General features: G+C 42.4%; 1 protein-coding gene and 1 long non-coding RNA gene across 4 annotated transcripts in view; both read right to left on the bottom strand.

The window, feature by feature from the left end:
- RNF32 (ring finger protein 32) overlaps positions 1-24,076 on the bottom strand; it is a 347,542-nt gene that overhangs the window by 164,865 nt on the left and 158,601 nt on the right. The gene's annotated exons all lie outside the window — the stretch shown is intronic.
- On the bottom strand, positions 19,086-23,309 carry LOC147688642 (uncharacterized). Its single transcript, XR_015300535.1, has 3 exons — positions 21,652-23,309; positions 20,276-20,642; positions 19,086-19,991 (listed from the first exon to the last, which is right to left on the bottom strand). It is a non-coding gene; the product is annotated as an uncharacterized LOC147688642 (long non-coding RNA).

Below are 24,076 nucleotides of genomic sequence, written 5' to 3'. Positions count from 1 at the left end.
GATGAAAGGCTCAATACTGGATGTATGCTTCCATTCGAAACTGAAAATTGTACAAAAATTACTTCTATTCACAAGTCTTTTGCTTGGCTTCTTCTCTTCATAGACAACACTGTCTTATCCAGTGTTCTCATTCTGATCAGAAACAAAATAAAAAGCTTCCTCTTCAAGGCAAATGCCTTATCAACTACAGCCTCAGCATGTTCCCTATGTTTGACTTCTCTTCTCTGTTTACCCTGCTTCATAGTTCGTACGAGATTATGAATTCCTTATACGATTTATTACTTTTTATGTCATTTACTTTTTGTCCTTTCTTAGCTGACCTGAAATCTCACTTTTTATTTACTTGCTTTTGCTCACTTTGCAGTTTTCCACATACTGTTTTAAGAAACTTCTTAGTTTTCTTACCAGCAGCTTTATTCTCTTTAATCACATTATCCACATTCTGTTTCTCTGTTGCAAGTAAACAGTGTCATTTCCTCTATTTCAACTTTCAGGTTTTTTGGAATTATAATTGTCTAGTTTTATATAGTAGATGTTTGAAATCAAAACACAAATTAATATATCTAGCTTATCATTTTATACTATTAAATTACATATCGTAAGCAGTTCTAATACAGTCACGTCACTATGGTATAGGCACTCTAAGTCTCTTACTTTTCATGTTTAAATAAGAGTGAGCCTGCGCGTGTCACCGTATGCATCAGTGTGTGACTGATTGTATCACTGAATGCATAAGTGTATGCCTTGGTGTGTCAGTGTGTGCCTGGGTTTCCTAGTGTATGGGTCAGTGTGGGACTAATTGTGTTAGTGTGTGCCTGGGTGTGTCAGTGTATGCATTAGTGTATGTGTAGTTGTGTCACTATATGCATCAGAGCGACACTGGGTGTGTCAGTGTATGCGCCAGTGTGTGCCTGGGTGTGTCAGTGTATGTGCCTGAGTGTGTCTGGGTCTGTCAGTGCATGCGTCAGTGTATGCGCCAGTGTGTGTCTGGGTGTGTCACTGTATGCAACAGTGTGTGTGCCTGGGTGTGTTAGTCGATGCATGAGCACCAGCTTCACTGTGTTAGTGTATGCATGTCTACCTACGGCCTACCTTAGTGGTGACTTATATGTGACTTATATGTAGAAAAAGGTAGTTTAATGCATAGCAAGGGACTTTAAATACCTACCCGACCTGGCAGAACAACTGCACATACAGGCTATGCAGTAGCTGGCTGAGACATGTTTAAAGGGTTACTTGTCTGGATAGGCGACATAGAGTGTCACTACTTGAGTACATACTTATATACCCTCTCTGGGTGTGTCGGTAGATGTGTAAGTAACTATCTCCTTATTTGACTGACTGTCTTAGCATCCGTATAGGTCTCTATATGTATTGTAAGTGGCTGTATATATTACTTACTGGCTCTATTACTGAATGTTGGGGTGTATAATTGTGTGTGCAACTGACTCTGTTACTATTGGATACTGTGCTGTATGGGCATGTCACTGAATATCTACATGTCTCTGTCTCTCTCTGACTGCCTAGGTGAATGACTCTGCTTTTGCAAATATGCATGAAAGTTGCTGTATGGATATTTAACTGTGCCTAGGGATCTCAAACTACATGTGACTAACACTTTAAAGGGCATGTCTTACCTTCTAAGCACATACCACCCTGCCCCATGTCTTACTTACACACTACCTAAGGGGTAACTAGTACATAGTAAAACAAAACTTTAAAGCTCAGCAAGCAGTTTTTAATTGGAATTCAACTATGAAGTAAAACTGCGCACACATGCTCTAAAATTCCAGTGCAACACATTCAAGGACTACTTGCATACCTAATCTCAGACCCAGACAGACACTTACACACCCATTCATAAACCTACGAAAACCTGGCTTTCTTTCCATCTAGCTAGCATCACTTTTCCTGGTCTCCAGCCCGCTAGCGCTGGGAAGCCCCGGTGTTGGGGTAGCTATGCACTATATAAGTACAGCTAACATAACATAACATAACTCTCAATACTTTTGCGCATATCATACCAATTTTCATCAACCTCAAAGAACATATGTATCATTTCAATCAATTTTATTTTTAATTGCTCTCTAATTCACAAACCTGTTAATTGAGTTGGTTGGTCAGTTATTTTTTATTGATGCAAGTTGCACTGTACTCTCACAGAAAATTTGAAAACTAAGCGAAAGAATGGAATACCACTATTAGACACAGCAAACAGATTAAAGGCAAACATTTCAACTTTGCTCTCAGTGATGATGGCAAATTATATTTTACATGTTTTATTCAACTTCTAAATGGTCAGTATTTCTTAACACTTTTTTACACTTCAGTAAAGAAGCCCAATCTGGTAGTGTTTTTGGGTGCATTCACAAATTCGTGGTGACATTCAGTGTGGAACCCCATGTAACTTTGCAACAAATTCACAAATAATTACGGGAGTCCCAAAAAATATTTAGCTCTATACTCTTAATACTTTACAACTACACTATACTTCAAAGGAAACTTCTGACTAGGAAAATAAACCCTCCTTCATAAATAATGAGGCTAAACTACTCTAATTAATACACTACAGTCTCTTTAATACCCTTCCTCCCACAGTCTATTAGCGGAGTTTCCATAGCTACCCCCTTTGGAATACTCTCTTGAACCAGTACGTGACAAGTTCACAACACATTCTGGAAGTAGTATACTAGTTTCAAAATGAACTGCAGCAGGTGTGGATGACTATTCAGAATTAAACAAAGGAGTAAGACCCACTGGGACAAAGTTAAGGCAGGGTCAACAATGAGGAAACCTAGGGGTAAGCCTAAACCTTGGAATTTTCAAGCGTCCAACGCTTATAGCTTGAAGGATCAATACCACTTTTTTTTATCTCAATCCGGGTACATTTATTTATACCTTATTCTTTTTTATCTATTTTTCATTTTCATTATTCAATCACTGATACATGAAAAAAGAGAATATTATCAAATCATAATTACACCATGTTCAAAACCATTTCATATTTGCGATCAATCATTAAATTAGTGACCGTACTTTACAGAATTATAAAAAAACTATATAAAAACAATTCATACAAAAACATATAATACAAAAAAATGAAACCAATAACAACATATACAGATTCGATTGCCCTAGTATCAAACAATCATCTGATCTCTACTTTACTGTGTCCTACTAATATTTTTTTTAAATCAAGTAGACATCACTATTCCAATTGTTATGAGTCCTTATTATATAAGTGGCATTTAGCCACTATTCCTCAACGTCTTAAGGGATATGCCGATGCGTTTCAAGTCCTGTTATTCCTTTCCAGGGCTCTCATCAGGGCTTATGTTCTTTTATTCTTAGTGGCAGTGTTCCTAATTTGTAAGACTTCACTGTAACGTACTTCTCTGGGCTGTTTCCAATAATGCTTCTATTTACATTCTCAGTTTGTTCTGATTAATGAGTCTTTAAACCCGTCTTGTGGGCTTTTTCGTTTCAGCTACTATCGCTTTCAATCTTGCATGGCGGCCGCTTTTGAGAAGACGCTGCTTCCCGGCTCCCGCAATGTCCTCATACGTTCGTGTTAGCAATTTAAATTGCCAACACGAACGTTAAAGACTCATTAATCAGAACAAACTGAACAATCAGCCTGTATTCCCTGGCTGATTGTAAACTCCTGTCCTTCCATGTTGTTCATCCCATCTCTTACTTCTGCAATATCTGATATAATGTCCATATCTGTGACAGTAATGACATACTCGGTCCATAATTTGGGAACTTCATTTGTCTCTTCCTATTCCTTCACGTGATACTCTACTACTTCCTTGTGCCCTTACATCAACCTGCTGTTGTGGGTACTGTTGTTGGGTGGTCCCCGTGACCGATCCCACCGCCATTGCGGTCATCTTAGAGATGGATGCTACTAGCTCCTTCCACTGCTCCTTTATTTGCCATCTTTGCTGTACCAACTTTGCTGCTGCTTTCTCTGTCACTTCCTGCTTGTTCCTCTCTTTCTCCTGCTTTTTCTTACATAAATAAATCATATGTGCCTGCATCTCTGTCCAAAGATTAGCTTCCGATGCCACTATGTTATCAAGATTATCCTGTAAATCAGAGGGCAACTCTTTCTTTACTATGTTGTAAAATAACAAGGCATTTTCTCCTGTTAGGTCCCAAACCGGACCTACATTTTGGGTCCATTTTTCTTTCATTCTGCTAAGAAACTGAATGGGGTCCTCATTTGGCTGCATTGATTGAGCCATAAGGCACCCAATATCTGGCCTGTCAGGATACATTTTCCTCAGTTGATCCTAAAATACTGTCCTAACTAAGTTACATGGAGATCCATCATATCTAGTCTTAGTCTCAGTGAGAATAACATTTCTCACTCCAGCTTTCTGGAAAACAGTGCCTGTTTCCTCTCCTATAAGAGAGTTAAGCAACGTTTGTATGTCTCCTACTGCCGAGGTAATGACTACAGTTTGCTTTTCAAAAGCTCTAATCCATTTCCCTGCTCTTTCTGTAAGCAGTGGTAAAAAGGTCTTAAAATCCACTATTTTGCAGGCATTTCATGGTTACGTTAAAGGAGCAGCAGGCTGGCATCTAACCGAGATGATCAAACCTAAGGAGCGCCTGATAAGGGTCAACAGAGGCAAGTAATCACAATATAAAAAGCCTTTATGCACTGCTAATATTGAACACTACTGCGCACTGAGCGCTATGTATATAAATCAAGTCAGCAATAGCTGGCTGCACCTTGGGCACAAGCCTTGGGAACAAGTCTCACCAACCTAGTACCAACCGCCTCTGTGCAAAACACACAAGGTGATGGACGGAATGTTGCACAGTGGCAAAACATTCTCCCCCAGTCACAGATCTGGGTTTAATTCATCGTTATTTTGCTCACCATGCCACCCCAGTTCAGACATGGCCATAAGCAAATCAGTCTTGACCATGTGCCTCATGGGAACAGTCCAGCCCGAACTGCCAAGCCATGTCTTCCCTGGAACCGAATCAAGCATCCTAGGACCTGTTTCTGGCTATCAGCCGTCATCAGCCAGGATAGCTTGACTCTAGTGGCGTAGTGAGCAAGGGACCCAAGTCTGGGCATACCCTTCCCACATAGGGCGAACAGCAAAACACACAAGGTGATGGACGGAATGTTGCACATTGGCAAAACATTCACCCCCAGTCACAGATCTGGGTTTAATCCATCGTTATTTTGCTCACCACGCCACCCCAGTTTGGACAACATGTGCAAGGGCTAACCACCCAGTAGCCTTCCCAACCAGCCTGGTCCAGCTGGACCCGGTGTTACATGGGTCATAGCGACCAAGCAGCTAGTGACCAGAATCCAAAGTCTACAGCCTCCTCAGGGTCCGCAGCTTTGGCGTTCCTGCCTCCAGATCGTCTCAGTCAAAGAATTAACCTCAAACAGTTAAAACATCCAGGGCAGAGAGGAGTTGAGGTTGTGATCACTTGTCACTGCTTAGTGGTCGCTGGTCTCTTTAGTCGCTTTGGTCACTAATAGGCAGATCTAAGCAGGTGGCCGTAGTCGATGGTGGCCTCTGATCCTGAGAGCAAGTCACACAAGCCACTATGCTGGCCGCCTCCGCACTCTAGGGCTATGGCTGCCATGCCTACCGCACCTCGACTCTGCTGATCTACTGCGTGGCCACCACCGACTTCTCCTGGGACTCTTGGTGGGGGATTAGTACAGGCGGGGGGGCAGAGGCTGTTTAGTACCGATCAATACAATGGTTAGCCTTGACTCCCCTGCGAGCTCATCCATTCTCGGCAGCTCGACTGACTGCCCCTTATTTCCCCTAACTGTCCCTCACCGACGGGGGGAATGAGAGCTGGGGCAGAGAGCAGACCCCAAACAATGGGAGCTGCAGTGCTGTGGTGTCTCACGTCCCTCTTTCAACCTTACGTCGAGCTTCTCCTCCGGCAACAGTAGGGTACGGTGTATTCAAGATTTAACACCAACATGAAATATTTACTTTTGCGCTAAACACTGTGTCAGGGGTGTAACACAGGCCCCCAAAGCCCACGCAGTGCGGGGGCCCCCAGGAACCTTTACTCTGGAGGGGCCCCCCATCCACTTCCAAAGCGTTCTCGCAAGGGCTTCAGGAAAAAACACAGCAGCCTCGCTGAAGCCTGTTGTACGGGGGATATCCCAGCACAGTGAAACACATAAAAAACGAGCAAAATGAAACAATGTTGGCAGAGGGCCCCCCCCTGGGTAAACGGGCCTCCATGTCTCTTCGTGCCAGTGAGGAAGGAGAGCCCAGGGTGAGAGAGGGGAAAGACAACACAGGGAAGGAGAATAGCAAAAGAGTAAAATCAAGCACTTCAAAGGCACAGGTGAGAGGGAGAGAGAAGTGCAAAAATTTGTGAGAGGTAATAAAGAACAGGTTACAGAAAGGTGGAAAGGTGGGAGAGGTGAGGAAAAAGCAGATGAGAGAAGAGACAGGTGTGAGACAGAAATAGACTTGAGACAGCAGCCAGAGAATTAGAGTGGAGGGGTGATAAAGAAGCAGGCATGTGAGAAAGGAACAGGTTAGAGAGACAGAGAAAAGACAGATGTGTGAGCGATAGACAGGTGAAACACCATGGGGAGAGATACAGGGGAGGCCAGTTAAAAAAGGTACAAAAGAGACTGCGGGAAGAAAAGCTGAGAGAGAGAAAGAGAGACAGAGTGAGTGGGATGGGGTTGATAAAGAGACAGCCATGTTATAAATGTGTGGAGGAGACAGATGTGAGAGAGATAGAAGACAAGCGAGAGACAGTTATTGAGAGAAGGGGAGAGAAGTGATAGAGCCAGAACAGTAAGAAAGAAAAACAGCTGAGAAAGAGACAGCCAGTTGTTGGGAGGGAGATAGGTTAAACACAGATAAGAGTTATGGAAGGAGAGATTTGTGTGAGAAGTGATAAAGATATAGAGGCCTATGGGAAAGAGACAGCTTAAAGGACACACAGACGGGGGCATGGGAAAGGGAGATGGGCTGGGAGGGGAACACAGATGAGTGAGATAGAGAGTGATTAAGAGAGAGAAGTGAAAATAGGACTGAAGAGTAGAAGAGACAGAGATAGGGAGGAGACAGGCATATACGATCGAGATGAAGGGTGGCAGATGAGAGAGGCTTTAAAGAGACAGCCAAGAGAGCAATAGCCTTGAGAGAGCATTAGTAGTCACAAGGACACAGAGAGTCCGCCTCCCCCGTTCAGATCTGAAGCCACCGAAGTCATCTGCGGCGTTCCTCAAGGCTCCTCGCTCAGTCCAACCCTCTTCAACATCTACATGAGCCCCCTCGCAGACATCGCACGCCAGCACAACCTCAACATCATCTCCTACGCCGACGACACCCAGCTGATCCTCTCCCTCACCAACGACCCCGCCACCCCCAGAGCCAAATTTCTAATTTAAAACATTTCTAGAGCGCAGCGTACACCTTGCGGTTTCTTGGCGCTAGGGGGTTCAGCAACTGAGGAAAAATACCAAGAGAGGAATTAAGAGGAGAGTTTAAGAGAGTTTAAGTGGAAAAGGCCTGGCTGAAGAGGAACGTTTTCAGATCTCTGCGAAAGGGGAGATACTGGGTGGCAGAGCGGAGATGGTCAGGGAGTGAGTTCCAGAATGTTGGAGCCAGGGTGGAGAAGCTGGACCCGCCCCACTTTTTACGTGTGAAGCGTGGGATCTGAAGAAGGGACTTGGAGGAACACCGGAGTTCTCTTGCGGGGACATAAGGATTGATTAATGAAGAGATGAAGGCGGGGGCAGTGCCCTGGCGGGCCTGGAAGATCATGCATCCAATCTTAAAAAGGGAGCGTTCTTTTACAGGGAGCCAGTGAAGCTCCCTGAGAAGGGGGGTGGAATGGTGATAACGAGGGAGGCCGTACACCAGCCGGGCCGCCTGGTTTTGGATAGTCTGGAGTCTACGCAAGCTGTACGCGGGGATGCCATGGTAGAGAGCGTTTGCGTAGTCCAGTCGTGATATCACCAGCGCGGCCATGATAATCTTGAGTGCCTGGGGGGAAAAGAAGCGGGAGACAGTGCGGATGGTGCGGAGAGTGAGAAAGCAGGAGGAGACCACGGAACTGATTTGTGAATGGAGAGTGAGCTGGTTGTTTATTTTGACGCCCAGTGTTTTGACCGTGATTGAGGGGGACGGTGCGGGACCAAGGGAGGGGGGCCAGAAGAGAGAGTTCCAGGGGCTGGATGAACCACTAGTGAGAACCAGCTCGGTTTTATCCGGGTTCAGATTAAGGTGGTTGTGGTTCATTCAGTCCCTGATGAATGTCATAGTTGACTGGAAGTTAGAGACAGAGAGAGGAGAAGGGGACAGATCAAAGATGAGCTGGAGGTCGTCCGCGTAATTATAAACGGTGACCTTCAGCTGCTGGAGTGCGAAGATGAGAGGAAAGATATAAAGGTTGAAAAGTAGGGGGGAGAGAGAGGATCCCTGGGGAACACCGCAGGTGACAGGGAGGGGTGTGGCAGTGAAGTCGCCTAGCCGGACCGCCTGGATGCGGTCCCTCAGAAAGGAGGAGAGCCAGACCAGAGCTAATCCCCCGATGCCGGCCGCCTTGACACGGGTGAGTAAGATGGTGTGGTCCACCGTGTCAAAGGCGGCGGAGAGATCAAGGAGAACCAGTGCCTGGTGTTTGTTATCATCCATGCCCTTTCTGAGTTTGTCTAAGACTGAGACCACGACTGATTCGGTTGAATGCCTGGGACAGAGCCAACCTCCACGAAGGGATGAAAGAGGTAGCCGAATGGATGAAGAACAGCCGCCTGAAACTGAACTCAGACAAGACGGAAGTCCTCATCCTGGGATCCTCACCCTCCGCCTGGGACGACTCCTGGTGGCCCCCCGCCCTAGGCAGTGCAGGCAACCTGGGCTTCATCCTGGACTCCTCCCTCTCCATGACCAGACAAGTCAACGCCGTTTCCTCATCGTGCTTCAACATCCTGCGCATGCTACGTAAGATCTTCCGGTGGATCCCCACCGAGACCAGGAAGACGGTCACCCAGGCCCTCGTCACCAGCCGTCTGGTCTACGGCAACTCCCTCTACGCCGGAACCACCGCCAAACTCCAGAAAAGACTCCAGCGGATCCAGAACGACTCATCCTGGACATCCCCCGTCGCAGCCACATCTCCGGACACCTGAGAGACCTGCACTGGCTCCCGGTCAACAAGAGAATCACCTTCCGACTCCTGACCCACGCACACAAAGCCCTACACAACCAAGGCACAGGATACCTCAACAGCCGCCTCAACTTCTACGCTCCCAAACGCCAGCTTCGATCGACCGGCCACGCCCTCGCCGCCGTCCCCCGCATCCGAAGAGCCACCACAGGGGGGCGGTCCTTCTCCTACCTCGCCGCCAAGACATGGAACTCCCTCCCGACCCACCTCCGCCTGACCCAGGACCCCCTCGCCTTCAGGAAGCAACTCAAGACCTGGCTGTTCGAGCAGTAGCGGACCCCCCTCCCCTAGCGCCTTGAGACCCTCTGGGTGAGTAGTGCGCTATATATAAATGCTTTGATTGATTGATTGATTGATTGAAGAGAGGGATGAGAAAGAGACGTACAGGTTGGAGAAAGAGAGGTGAGAAAGGGACAAGCTAAAAGAGGAAATTAAGCGACAGCAGGTGCGAATGGGGCAGCAGAGAGCGATAAGTAGGGGCGAAGTGATGGTGGACATGATCAAGAGACAGGTGACAAAGAGACAGTGGGAAGTGAGATTAGGGTAAATTAAGAGACAGGTACAGATGAGAAAGAGCAGAGAGGGTGGGGAGATAGGAGAGAGCATGGCGATACAGAGACACGTTAGAAAGAGAGCAGGGGGAAAGAGATAGCAAGTTGATAAAGGGACAGGAATGATATAAAGAGACAGGTATAGAGAAGAGGTAGAAATCAAGATAGTTATGTGAGTGAGATTTAGCTGAGCAAGAGTGAAAGAGGTAATAAAAATACATATATATATATATATATATATAAATATATATATATAAAATCAATAATTAACTGATAAGAAAAGGTATCAGTGATGATAAAGAGACATGAGAAAGAGAGGGAGAGGTGAGAGAGGAACACAGGTGACACTGAGGCAAGTAATATGGAAGAGAGAAAAGACAAACAACCCAGTGGAGGAGAGATGACAAAAAAAGCATGGAAGAGAGGTGGAGACAAAAGACCGAGAAAGGGAGTGGAAAACCATAGGACAGGGAAGATGTGAAGGAGAGAGTAAAAAGAGAAGGCCATCTGAGGGAGAATATTAGTAGGAGAAGATACAAATGGGTAGAGTAGCAACAGGAAGGGTATACTTGCAGAGGAGTACAACACAAAGGAGAAAACTGAGCATGTCCTATTACAAATATAGATTAACATTCTGGTTTTCTATTATGGAGAATGTGCATGTATGTAGAGTGGTGGCCACTGTACAAAGAACAGCATTACCCGGTAGAGCAGTAACTCATCCTTAGCTATACAATTTCTAGAAATGGCTGGTTTTAAACAGTTTCTCAGTTGCCCAGTTTTCTGAAGGCAATATGTAACATAGGGAAACCACAAAGATGGCAAAGAAAGCTCCACTGGAATGACTTTTACAGTATCTCAGCGAGATAGGTCTCATTGGAGCTGAATATCGCAACTGTCTTCTGGGTCAGCATCTTCTAATGACTTTTTAAGGCACAAATCACCTTTGTAATAAGTAGCTCTATGGGCAGGATATAATATAATTCCACAAAGCACAGCATAATCTGCTTTCTTCACTCTGTAAATCAATCACAATGCTTGGGTTGAGCCATCTGGAACAAGTTAAATCTGTCCAGCAGTTATCGTGTCATGAAGGACATTATCATAGGCCATACAAAATAAAATGTTAACCCTCATAAATGCAGCCCTATTCATTGAGCCCAAGAACGGAACAAGATTTCGGGCCAGTCTGGACTAAACTTTTCACTTCTGTTCAAATTTTGGGACCTAAAGAGAGTTGATGGTCAGTATAGCCATTTAGGATCTTAACAGTAGAGATGGTTCATGATGCTGCCATAAGGAACTCTGGCCAGGAAAACAGAGATTAAGATGAAATAGCCACTCCATTTTGTGATATTTCCATTTTTCCGCTACTGAAAGCTGGTGTACCTACTCTCATCCCCACAAGAAGCTGTTATTTACTCTCTCTCTCTATTGTCAGACATGAGGGGATGGAATACAACCACCCCCACTCTGGCTCCTAACATACAAGAGGGAGCACCAAGCATCAGGATGATGGCAGTCTAATTTCTGCCTTTCAAGATTGGTCTTCGAACTTGCCACTACAAATGGTTCTGGAGTGAAATGGTAATCAGCAGTAGAGTTGACCAGCTGCAGACTAGGCAGTGATGGCAAAGAAACCAGAAACCTGGAGTGATGCACTGCTTGTTGAAATTCTGATCTGAAAAAGCCTGGTAATAAAGGTAACTGTCTGATGCGGGCTAAATATAGTAGGCGAGTAAATAAATAGCATAATGGCACTGAAAAGGCAAAGAGGACCATTTGGAACTGAAAGACTAGGAAATCTAGAAGGGTGGAAGAGTACACACAGAGGTAGGCAAGGAGAATAATGTGGAGCAGTGGTGAGCAGAAGGACAATTGAGGCGGCTTAGAAGAGCTGGAGAGGTTCTGTATGGCAACTAAACACTGTGGAACACTAACAGTTGGAGCTAAACTCCTTTTTAAGTTTTCAAGCATGCTCAAGTGATCAGAGTTTTCTTAAAGGCATTTTCTGTATTCCGTTTACTGACAAGAAGGCATGTGCAAAACAACAGCTAATTCTGTGCTTGGTGTGGTTGCTGATGAAAGCTCTTGGATGAAGGTAATGATTCCAGGATTAAATGTTGCCACTGAGAGGCCACCATCTCTGTGTGCCCGTAAGAATGTAGGAACAGAGCCTGGCAACTACCTTCCTCCAGATGAACCCTTATTTGGGTGTCATCTATTTAGTGCTGAAAGTCTAGTCCAGTTGAAAGTCAGCTATATACCCAGTAAAAAGCAATTGATAAACTGCAGAATCTTGTGGCAGCGCAAAAACAAAGCTCCCTCACCATGGGATAATTATCTTAATCACTAAACCCAGTCTAAAGCTGATTACAGCCAAGCTTTTTACCTCAAATCCACAGGGAAAAGTTCTCCCTTTCCAGAAGAACAGAGTGATCTATTGTATCATAGGACACGGACAGGTTCAAGCAAAAACATGACTGTCTCTGTACCATGCCCCTGTTTAAATCCAAATTAACATTCACTGAATAAGTAAAACTTACAAACATGCTTCTAGATCATTTCATGTACGACTCCCTCCGACACTTGGCTGAGACCGGCATATAAGAATATGTCTATTATCCATGGGAAGACCTTCTGTTTTTTGATGCGGGGAGTCACAATAGCTGTTTTAAACTATTGTGAGACCATACCTTGCCATATCAGGAACAGATAACACACCATGCTGCTGGGCTAGGACTCAACAGTGCCTCCGCCAGTGAAATAAGAAGAAAACATTTGAGTTCCTGACTAGAGATAATTTATATTTTGTGCTGGCTTATAATGATCTTGTTTTGAAAGGCAAGAGTCCCTGTTGGTTACCAAACTCTGTGAAGGCAACGCCCTCAGGAAGAGGCCTGATGGATGAGTAAGCTAACTGAACCCCCAAGCAGCACGATGTAATGGCTTCCATTATAGTAGTAGTGTAATATAGCTTTTTCATTTTCCTGTTGTGAATGGAACTGCAGAAGATTCCTACAGCAAGCCCTATTTTCCTCAAATTCTCTCTCCCTCCATCTTCTCTCTGCTGTTCTACACATCTGTCTTTGGTGATAAATTGACAAATTAAACCAGGGTTTAGACTTTTGCCTATTAGACAGACTGGCTGCCTCAGACAGAGGCACCATCATCTTCAAACAAGTGATTATGATTTAATAAAAAGCCTTACGGTTTCTGGTTACCATGTCCTCAAATCCTGAAACAAAGTATTGAGCTTGTCAGTACTCATTGCTTAGTGCTTTTTGTGTGTGCACTACATAAACTTCCGAGATTGAATCATTTTCATTCTTGTATAAAGTTGTTTGTTTTCTGGCTCTGCCATTTCCTCACTTAAGTAAAAGATCTTTTTAGATATTCTGATTTCCTCTCTACCAGTACACTAAGAACAATAGTAATTTATCGAAGATGCCTCTCTTTCTTGTATCAATAACATACCTACTCCTCAGTATACCACCCATCTGGTCAATGCCATTTAGTGTGTGCAGCCTGTAGGCCTTTTTTTCACTTGAGGTACATCACAGTCTCAATCCACAGCCTGCAGATTTGTATAATCTGGGAATAGTTCTGCTCAAAGTGTCTATATGTTGTGCGGTTCTGAAAGTCCTTGCAAAGGTGATAGATGAGGGACGTAAATTACATGTAGTTGTGCAGGGCCCCTTCATCACACCTTGCAGGGGGGCCCCATAGCTTTTGTTACGCCACTGCACTGTGTAAGAGATAATTTGGGGATGTGAAAATCATGTGTAAAGACGCAGAATAGCCCATAAATTTATAGAGAGGAACAATGTATTTTACATCTTTGATAGCTGAACTCCGGATTTGTCGTCATTGCCAAAGGTAGAATTATAACTGTCTGTTTTCATTTCCTTTACAGAATGCAAAGTGCTTGAAATTAGGTCAATCATTACATCTTGATGAAGGGCTATATTAATTGCTTGAAATGTGTTGCTGAATAAGTTGTTTAAGGCTAGGCAGTGAAGATTAATTTTAGGGCTTTGATTACATATCAAATGAATTATGATTACTAAGGAAAGGAAAAGGAGAAAATTAGAATTATCAAACGGCACACTGAATTAGTAGAGAATTCTTACAAACGTCTTAAACCGTTATTTAATTAACATAGCAGTGCACGATATTGTACTGAGCAACTAATTGCTCATGCTCTAAAAAACACTTCAACGGCTAAACCAAGAGCCATGTCACTTGACAAATCTCAATGTCAAAGCGTGTGCCCAGGATGCTCTAAAGAAAGAAGCAATCTTGATTTTTCTTCCCAGTTGCTTTCTGGCCATCAATGTAACTTAGTGTACATTCGTAGTGTAATGTGTGTGACAGGTGTTTGGAAGCACACCTAGGTTAAGCACATGACCAGATGGCAGGCTATTGCAAATTTCCTAGTTAATAGTTTCCGAGTTATATTAAAATATGATCCCCTGTGATTAATGGATATCCACTCTAATATGGAGCAGGATGGAAAGAAAAGTTCACAACCTAGTGTGCCAGAGAAGAACTGTTGGAACTGTTGGATGTGTGGAGGTGGTCAGAGAAAAACATGCCTTATTCCATGAGGCCCAGCATCCCACTCACTTTCATTTTTGTATTGAAAGAAAATGATCTCGTCGCAGATCAGGGGCAAACACCCCTGATTGGCTCATTAAGGAGAGTTGAAAATCAGATGGTGAATTATAATAAGAGAAAGGCGTGCCTTGTGACTGAAGGCCAGCTCTGCACTTCATCAAACAAAAAATAATTTCAGGAGTTCAGGGGTAATTCGCACCTTTAGGAAAAACAGCTCAGGGTCAAACACTCCAATTATGTAAAGCATGGAATGTAGGGGACTCAGAAAGACATGACCAGTTCAACAGGCACGGCTCTGCACTATGTTTTTTGAAAACTGAATTCAAAATTATACCCATAATCCGGGGCATTTCTGGTCTACTAAGGAGTGCAAATCAGAAGGTGCCATAGTAACTTCTAAGTACACAAAAATCACCTGCCTATATGCAATAATTACAAGAAGGCTCTAAGAAAAGGGTCCCAAAAAAAATGCCAAAAAGCCAGGGCTGACAATTACATATATTCAATATTCCAACACCGAAGTTAGTTTAACAAATTTATTTTTCTTTTTTTTTGTCATAATACCAAACATGGTTGTCAGACTTTACAAAATACATAAATAGATAATTAAATATTCAACAATAAATATATATATACACAGTGTCCCACACATCACATTCAAAACTATCAATCATACTTGCATGCATTCAAATTGACATATACATTCATTCTACAAAGCAAACACAGTTCCAAGGTATCATAAATCAATCAAGATGTTAAAACTGCCACATTATGTTCAGATGGAAGATTCTCGTGTATCGTCCCGGTGGTAAATGGAAACGCAATCCAAGGACACGAGAAGAGTTAAACGCCAACGCGTGTTTCGTTGTATAGCCCATGCCAGGGCAACACCTTCATCAGGGTGGGGATGGACGAGTGGTGTGGGACAAACAGGCACACCTAGAATCATAGGGAAATGTATTATGCACATTTCAAACTCATATCACAGGTTCTTAGTTTTGCTCTTTTAAACTATTAACGCTATGTGTCCAGTACTTAGATAAACACGGGTGTGTTTTCTTCCCTCATTGTCTTTATTCTGTTTCTTGATTCCTTTGGTGCACTCTACTCCACTTTTAAGACTGTTTTGTCCTTTTATCTTGAAAAAATCTAAAAATGAATTCAGTTTGCCACTGGGGCTGACTTTTGTCACATTGTTGCATTGAATAAATATGCATGCTGTTTATATAATTATGCAAATATTTGTGTTTATGATACATTTCCCTGTGATTCTAGGTGTGCCTGTTTGTCCCACACAACTTCCATCCCCGCCCTGATGAAGGTGTTGCCCTGGCGTGGGCTATACACCGAAACGCGCATTGGCGTTTAACTCTTCTTGTGTCCTTGGATTGTGTTTCCATTTACCACTAGGGCGATACAAGAGAATCTTCCATCTGAACATCATGCTGCATTTTTATCATCTTGATTGCTTTATGATACCTTGGAACTGTGTTTGCTTTGTAGAATGAATGTATATGTCAATTACAATGCATGCAAGTATGATTGATAGTTCTGAATGTGATGTGTGGGACACTGTGTATATATATATATAAGTATGTATGTATATATATATATAAATATATGTATGTATATATATATATATATATATATATATATATATATATATATATATATATATATATATATATATATATATGTGTATGTATTGTTGAATATTTAATTATCTATGTATTCTGTAAAGTCTGACAATCATGTTTGGTATTATGACACTAAAAAAGAAAAATAATTTTGTTAAACTAACTTGGGTGTTGGAATATTGAATATATGTAATTGTCAGCCCTGGCACTTGGTGCATCATTTTGGGACCCTTTTCTTAAAGCCTTCTTGTAAATATTACATATAGGCAGGTGATTTTTATGTACGTTGGTTCTACTAATTTCCCCTGCTCCTCCTGCCTGTTATTAGTTCTCAGGGGTTCTCCTTTGTATTGGCCATAGTAACTTCTACCATCAGCTCTCCCGGGGATCTACAATGCAGATGGCTGTGGAGATCAGAGACAGACCTGACTCCCCCCTCTGTTTTTACAACTGAAGAAAATGATCCCTGAAGTCCAAGGGAATCTTTTAGTATTCTGAGGTGACAGACTTGGGCTAGCACCCAGATGACCTCTCGAAGAAGAGCTGAATTGCAGAAGGCAGCTAGAGGTCAGAGAAAGCCACACTATATGCCAGCGGACATGGTTTTCAAACTGTGTCATTTCTTAACAAAAAGATATCTTAAGTCAAGGGGGCATTTCAGGTCCGCAGAGTGGGACCAAATTCGACAGTGAGGTTCGTGGTGACATCCGCCAATACGTGACTCAGGAATAGCTGAAATACAGATGGTAGGTGGAGGTCAGAAGTAGAGATGCCTTCGAGCAGGAAGCCTGGCTACCTACTCTGTTTCATTACTTTTATTTGAAACAAAATGATCGCTAAGCAAGTTTTATGATATGTGAGTAGTGGAAAATTGCTGAAGACTGTTTAAAGACATCAACCACTTGCAGAATCCCCAGGGTTTAGTGATAATCCTTCAAATGTATTTCTATGTAACCATCCATTATTATAAGGACGTCTCAAGATTCATTTTCACTACTCTGAGAATAAATAACAAATTACTTTCTTTTGAGTCTGATTTTAGGTTTTGCATTTATAGCACACTGTCTGGGTAACCTCTTTGAAATGTCCCAATGCCTCGTTTTTTTCCTTTCTGATAAATCTTCTCTGTGCTTCAGTTGAGTTTCGTTCTAATTATTTCTAAATGCACAATGCAACTGTAAGACAGAGGATAAGTATTGGAAATCGTGTTCCTTGAAAGATTAATTGTTCCACAGTTATTTAAATGAGCCACAGAATCAAATCTGGTTAGCAAAGACTGAGGGCTTTCTTACATATAAAGAAAATGCAAAACATGTAAGAAACACAGTATACAATATCAAAATTAGGCGGTACCTTTTGACGCAGTTATAACATGCAAAACAGAATACACTTTATCCATCTTCCAGTGTCAGTGTAAATGTAAATATGTGAGCAATACAATCTTTTCAGTGAAGAAACAATACCAGAACACAGACACATCGTTAAAGATAGAGCCTTCACCTACCTCATGGAATGACATTTCCACAAGAAACACAATGGTAGCTCTGAACTACTCAGCTATTTTAGGATAGACACCAAATACTCAAATCAAAGACCTAATTCTTACCACCAAGACAGACTCCACGGATGATCCTTGTCCGCCTTCAGTTCTTTAGCTGGTTCCTGGCATTATTGCATCCAATCTAACTAACAGCTTTAGCACCATGTTCAGAACTGGCATATTTCCATCCTATTGAAGACAAGCCTTCATTCTGCTGTTCTTAAAAAAAAAAAAACACTTGGGCCCAGAAGATCCAGCCAACTACCAGCCCATCTCCAGACTTCCATTTCCCACCAAAATAATCAAAAAGGTGAAGAACACCAAACTAAGCCAGTACATGAAAGATACCGACTGCCTCGATCCCACTCAATTCGGGTTCATATCGGAACATAGTACCGAAATGACCCTGATCAAGGCTACTGATGAACTCGCGTTCAGCCGCTCTGATCCTGCTGGATCTATCTTGGGCATTTGATACGGTGGACCATTCCACCCTGATCCACCGTTTGGAAGCAATAGGTATCAAAAATCCTGCTTTAAAATTACTATCTTCCTTCCTGTCTGATAGGGATAATGTAATCAAAATTGATGCCTTTTCTTTAGACTCTTTTCGCCTGCCCTGTGGCGTCCCACAGGGGTCTTTGCTCAGTCCCACCCTCTTTAATGTATACGTTGCAGAACTTGCCACACTTGTCCAATCCTTTGTTTTTTCTCTCACTTCCTATGTGGATGACAGGCAAATCATGCTCTCTGCCTCTAACAATGCTAATGATACCAGTCATCGCATTCAGAGCTGTATGAGACACATCAACTCCTGGATGAGCAAGCATTGTCTCAAGCTCAATACCGAGAGATCTGAGGTGATTTTGTTTGGTAACAACCCCAATTTCTGGTCAGCATCTTGCTGACCTTTAGAAATAGAACTCCTTCCTGCTCCCACCAGTAAAGCTAAGAGTCTGGGGGTCATTATAGATGCCCGTTTAAATCTAGTCAAACAAACCAAGGCTGAGGTCTCCTCATCCTACAAAACCCTAAGAATACTCAAGAAAATATTAATCTTTCTTCCCACCTCTGTCAGTCATCTCTACATTATTAAATGTCCAAAACAGACTACTGCAATGACCTTTATAATTGCTTGCAGGCCCAATAAATGAACAAACTTCAAGTTCTTCAGAATTCTGCAGCCAGACTTTTGCTCTCTCGCGTTGAAAGATCTCCACTGGCTGAAGGTTAATAACAGAATCAAGTTTAAGTCTCTCTATCGTACCTATAAAGCTCTTCACGACTCTGGACCTCTCTTCTTGAAGAAAGCTTTTCTTGGTATACACTCCTACCAGAAATGTAAATCATCAGGCTCATTTCAAATCAATTCCATCAGGTCTAAGAAACTTAAACGGGGAGGGAGCAGCTTCTTGGCCGGAGCATCCAAATCATGGAATCTCCTCCCGTTAATTATAAGGTCAGCTACTTCAATTCAGAAAGCTCGTGAAAACCTGGCATTTTAATCAGTAGACTCTCTTTCTTTTTTCTTTTCTCTTCCTCATCTTTGCTCGCTGAACCAGCGCCAAGACACCTCCGGGTATATGCTGCGCTTAACAAGTTCTATTAACATAACATAACATGAAAGCAGGTATTGCAAAAGGCAATGGAGTACTCAGATTGTTGTATGAAGCATTTGGAACATTTCAGGGTGCAAGGTTATATGTTCCATTAACCCAGATTTACCATATATATTTAAACATCTGCATTGATAAGATTTATGGACCCCAGTATAACCAAACAGAGAAATGAGAACTTAAAAGGATCAGCGGCATCCAAACATTGTGAATCCTAAAGGGATTTCCTCTTGCTGCTGCTTTTTAATCTTGCATTATTTTAACTTTGTAGATTTTTACTCTTTGAGCTAATTATTGGGAACAGATTTGCATTGATTCTTGTTATAGTCCCTCTCTTCCTTTAATTACCGTATTTTCCGGCGTATAAGACGACCCCCCCTACTTTTCTTGTTAAAATACAGGGTTTGTGCTATACTCGCTGTATAAGACTACCCCTCTTCCAACACAGTCACCACATCTTCAACCAATCTGCATAGCCATTTTGAGAATTTATTTTAGGCTTATTAGTGATTCTAACCCTCTCCGTGACATGAATTGTAAAGAACTGACCTGTTCCTATATATTTTGAATATGGGCATAGTCCTGTTGTTGTCCCATCTTGGTGTCTGTAGTTTACCCGTTACCATATATTCTGTACAATGGAACAGTCAAAGTGGAGGTGGTGTATGAGTTGTGAAGTTGGATGTACTGTCGGTAGTGGGGTTGCTTTCATGAGGAAATTCCTACCCATGATCTTGCTAGCATTAAGAGAGTGGGAAAGCGGGTGAAGGAGGTCTCTGGAGTTATCGTAGTTTTAGTACCGTGTGTCATTGGATCTTGTCTTTTAATCCTGTCAGTCAAGTTTCTTTATTCAATTAATAAAAATCAAAAAAGATGGACACATAATACATTTCATCATTACATCATTACAAGCACAGTACATTAAACTATTAATTACACATTTAAAAAGTGTAAAAAATTCAAACAACCATATTTCATAGAATTAGTACATATAGATGGTATCTAAAAGTTATAAGAAGTTTATAAAAGTAATAAAAACATCATATATACTTAAAATGATCAAATGTTAGTTAGTAAAGACTCTGAGTTTAGACGATTCTTGTTAATGCGTACTCCTGTCTTGTTGATGGACATGCAATTGCAGGAAGCTGGCTCTGTATATACTATACCAAAGTGAGGTATAGTGTGCACAGTCTCCAGTGGAACCCCAAAGTTGGCAGAGGTAAAAGTAGAGAGCACCTTATTCTCGGTTTGTGGTAGTGTGGGTGAGCAGTAAGGCTTTATCAGAGGACAGTGTTAAGCATTTATTGTACACACTCAAAGACTGAACTCAAACCAATTGTTTGTATAAACAATATTGCTTTAGTCGCAATTTTATTTTTAGAACGAAATAAAAAACTCACTTATAAACATAAGGCTGTTTGTCATCAAACATGTACAGTAAACATAAAACAGTGCAAGTGGATTAAACTTTTCATAACTCCAAGCTAAGCATGGGCGAATTTTGCGAATCTCGCGTTCGCGAATTTAGCGGATTTGCGAACTCGCAATCCGCAAAATCCGCGAATTCCTGCGAATTTGCGGATTTTTTTTTTTTTGTGTTCGCGCGTGTTTCTGCCAGTTCGCGAGGGTTTTTACAATTTCGCAATTTGCGAACTTACCTGTCGGGTCGCAAGTTTTGCGAACTTGTTGTTTCTACGTGTCCAGCCTGTTTGGGACACTCTTCTTCATCACTGCCACTCTCTGTCACCACTGCCACTCTCTGACTACTCATGCCACCCTCTGGCCCACCCATGCCACCCTCTGTTTCATCACCACACCCTCTGGTTGTCCAGTGTACATTATTTTCGGCAAAGCAAAGCACACCTTCCCTGCCTCAAGTGACCTGAATTAATTTGGGGCTGATTAATGGGTCACAGAATATTTTTTTAGCTGGCACCTGCTTCCTTAGTGCTTCCTGATTAGTGATCTTTTGCACTTGCTAAGTGCTTTCATTGTTGCAAAATTAGTTGCAACACCTGCCCTGCCCCAACTGACAATAATGAATTAGGGGCTGATTAATGGATTTTAACTTCCAGCCTAGCTCCTGCTTGTCTCCCTTAGCTGTAATTCAGGACCTTTGTGGCATATGTGTAACTATTCTGAAGTTCAGAGCAGGGTCACATAATAGTTGCAACTGGCAACTGAACTCTGGAGGGGCCCCTCAGGAAGCGCTACAGGAAATGGCTACTAATGATGAGCCTGAACTTTTGAACCTGGTAAGTAGTTTCAGTTTTGCTAAGATCGTATTTCTGCAATTTAGCACTTACTCGCGGGGTGCGAAGTTGTACTGGCAAGCCGCGAACTCACGCGAACAGTGCGAGCAAGCCATAAAATCCGCTGCTCGCGGATTTGCGGATTTTGCGGGAGATTCGCGGATCTCGCGGATTGCGAATTTACCGAAAATCCGCAAAATCCGCGAGCGAAACGGATTTTCCGCCCATACTTACTCCAAGCTATTTTTACAGGATTTGCTGGCGTGACAGTTTCCCTTTAAAAGCCTTCAAAATCCTCCTCTTCGTCATCTAATATCATAAGTAAATCAATGAGATCTTGTGGTACATTTGTAAAGCAGTCATCGTATGGATCTAATTCCGTATCAGATGGTGTGGTCTCGGCTTCGGCGTCCTCTTCATCTTGCCACAAGTAGTCGTCCTCCATACCATCTAATGAATTTGATATGCCGCACTTCTTGAAAGACTTGATGACTGTTTCTGCATCAATATCATTCCAGGCTTTTATGACAAACTTGCACAAAACATCCAACTGTGGAGCACGCATGTTTCCTTCTTTAGTGAATTACTTTTCGCCGCTAACCATCCACTCATTCCACTGTTCTCGAATGCGATCTTTAAATGGCTTGTTTAGGCACACATCCAGTGGCTGTACCAACGATGTCAATCCTGCAGGAATAACTGCTGCATCTGTTTTTATTTTTGCCAGCCTTTGCTTGGTGCTGGGAGTTAAATGAGCCCTGAGCATATCCCACACCAGTAGGCTACGTTTTTGAATAAGTCCACATGGTCGCCTGCTCCATACATTATCAAGCCATAGCTTTACCCCTTCTTCATCCATCCAACCTTCTTCATTCACATGTACAAAACAACCAACAGGAAACTTAAGTTTCGGCATTGTTTTTCTTTTAAAAATAATCATTGGTCTCAGTTTGGCGCCATCAGCTGTGCATGCTAGTACCACTGTAAAACTGGACTTCTCATGTCCTGTTGTTTTTATTAAAATTGTTTTTTCACCTTTTGGATGGACAGATTTATTTGCAACCATATCAAAATTCATTGGAGTTTCATCCATATTTCCGATACTTCTTAACGCATAGCCATGTTTATTGCGCTGCTGTATTACGTAGCGATGGAAACTATGTACTTTGGCATCAAGATCTGCAGGTAATTTTTGTCCAATTTTCGTCTTTTGCCTCAATACCAGATTATGCCTTCCCAAGAATCTAGTACACCAGGATACAGTGGCCTTAAATCTGTTGCTGTGATCTGTGTTAGATTTGGCCCACTGAAGTGCAAACAAACGTATTTTATTTCGTGTCACTACATAACCGCTTTGGCAATGCTCATTCACCATGTCTGCTACATGTTTTTCGAGTTCTGGCCAATGTGGAGTGCCTCTTCTTAATGCACACTTACCCCTTGGCATACTCCTTAATGCTTTTTCATCTGCTTTCCAGTCCCGAACCATCTTTTCTGTTAGTCCATATTGTCTTGCAGCTGCACAGTTATCATGTTCCATGGCAAAGTTTACACCTTTAAGTTTGTAACTGGCTTCATATTTCTTTCTTCTTGTTGCTGGAGCCATGATGGGTTCTTGACTGTTAGCCATTTGCATACTGTACAGTATGTACTGGAGCTGTACTGTATGAACCGGTACAGATACTGGTGCTGTGCTGTACTGTCTTCAAGACCACATGTATCTGCTCACCAGATTGACTGCCTTTCCTGTTTACAACAACCAGCCAATCACGGCAAGGGATGTACTGGTACTGGTACCGGTATTTCTTGTGCACACTGCATACAAACTCTGCTTGGATTTGGAGGTTTGTAGTTCCTCTCATGTTCTAAAACGTGTTGTTAGTGTCATCTTTACTATGTGCTCACACTATAGGCCCTCTCCAAGCATCTCCTTTCATTATTAAACAGCCATGCAGAACAGTATAGTGTATTTCAGATCTATTATGCGTGTGTATCAAAAGAAGGTATGTAAGAATTCAACATTCGACCTTAAAAAGAAATGCAGTGTGTTTGTGATTCCTCAGGAATGTACTGTAATCACCCTTCTGAAATAACTGCATCAAAACATTACTTTATGTACCGTATTTTCCAGCGTGAAAATTCTACAGTCCCCTTTCTAGGGCCATGAACTGAAGAGATCACGTACTGACGCTCCTCTCCTTCCGATGAAAGCAAGATTTATGGCCACATCGGAAGGAGAGAGAGACGCCAGATCAGCACATGTGCCCGCTGTGTATATTGATTCCCAGGTAAGTTCCCCTTCGGGACATGGAGTGGGCAGACTTAGTCGATTAGGATGCAGCCGTTGAAGCGCAGGCTCTTATGTTTGCTGAGGGTTAAGGATTTCTGCTCCAATTTCAAAGTCGGCAGAGCGTTGTTTCCACTCAAAATAAATTGGTTCCCAGTGTATAAGATGACCCTCGACTTTTGAGAACATTTTAAAGGGTTAAAAAGTCGTCTTATACGCCAGAAAATACGGTACATGGGATGGTCTTTATTGGCTTTGCATGATTTATGAAAAACAAACTACATTCAATTTGTGCAAACTGGAGTAAAATTATATAATCTTTTTTTCCTAATTCTGGTTTGAATTCTTGAACACATGCATAAATCTATAATA

The sequence above is a fragment of the Lissotriton vulgaris genome, chromosome 10 (genome assembly GCF_964263255.1).
Source record: "Lissotriton vulgaris chromosome 10, aLisVul1.2, whole genome shotgun sequence".
Lineage (NCBI taxonomy): Eukaryota > Metazoa > Chordata > Amphibia > Caudata > Salamandridae > Lissotriton > Lissotriton vulgaris.
The sequence above is the reverse complement of the archived record's forward strand: the minus strand, read 5'-3'. Positions and strand labels throughout refer to the sequence as shown.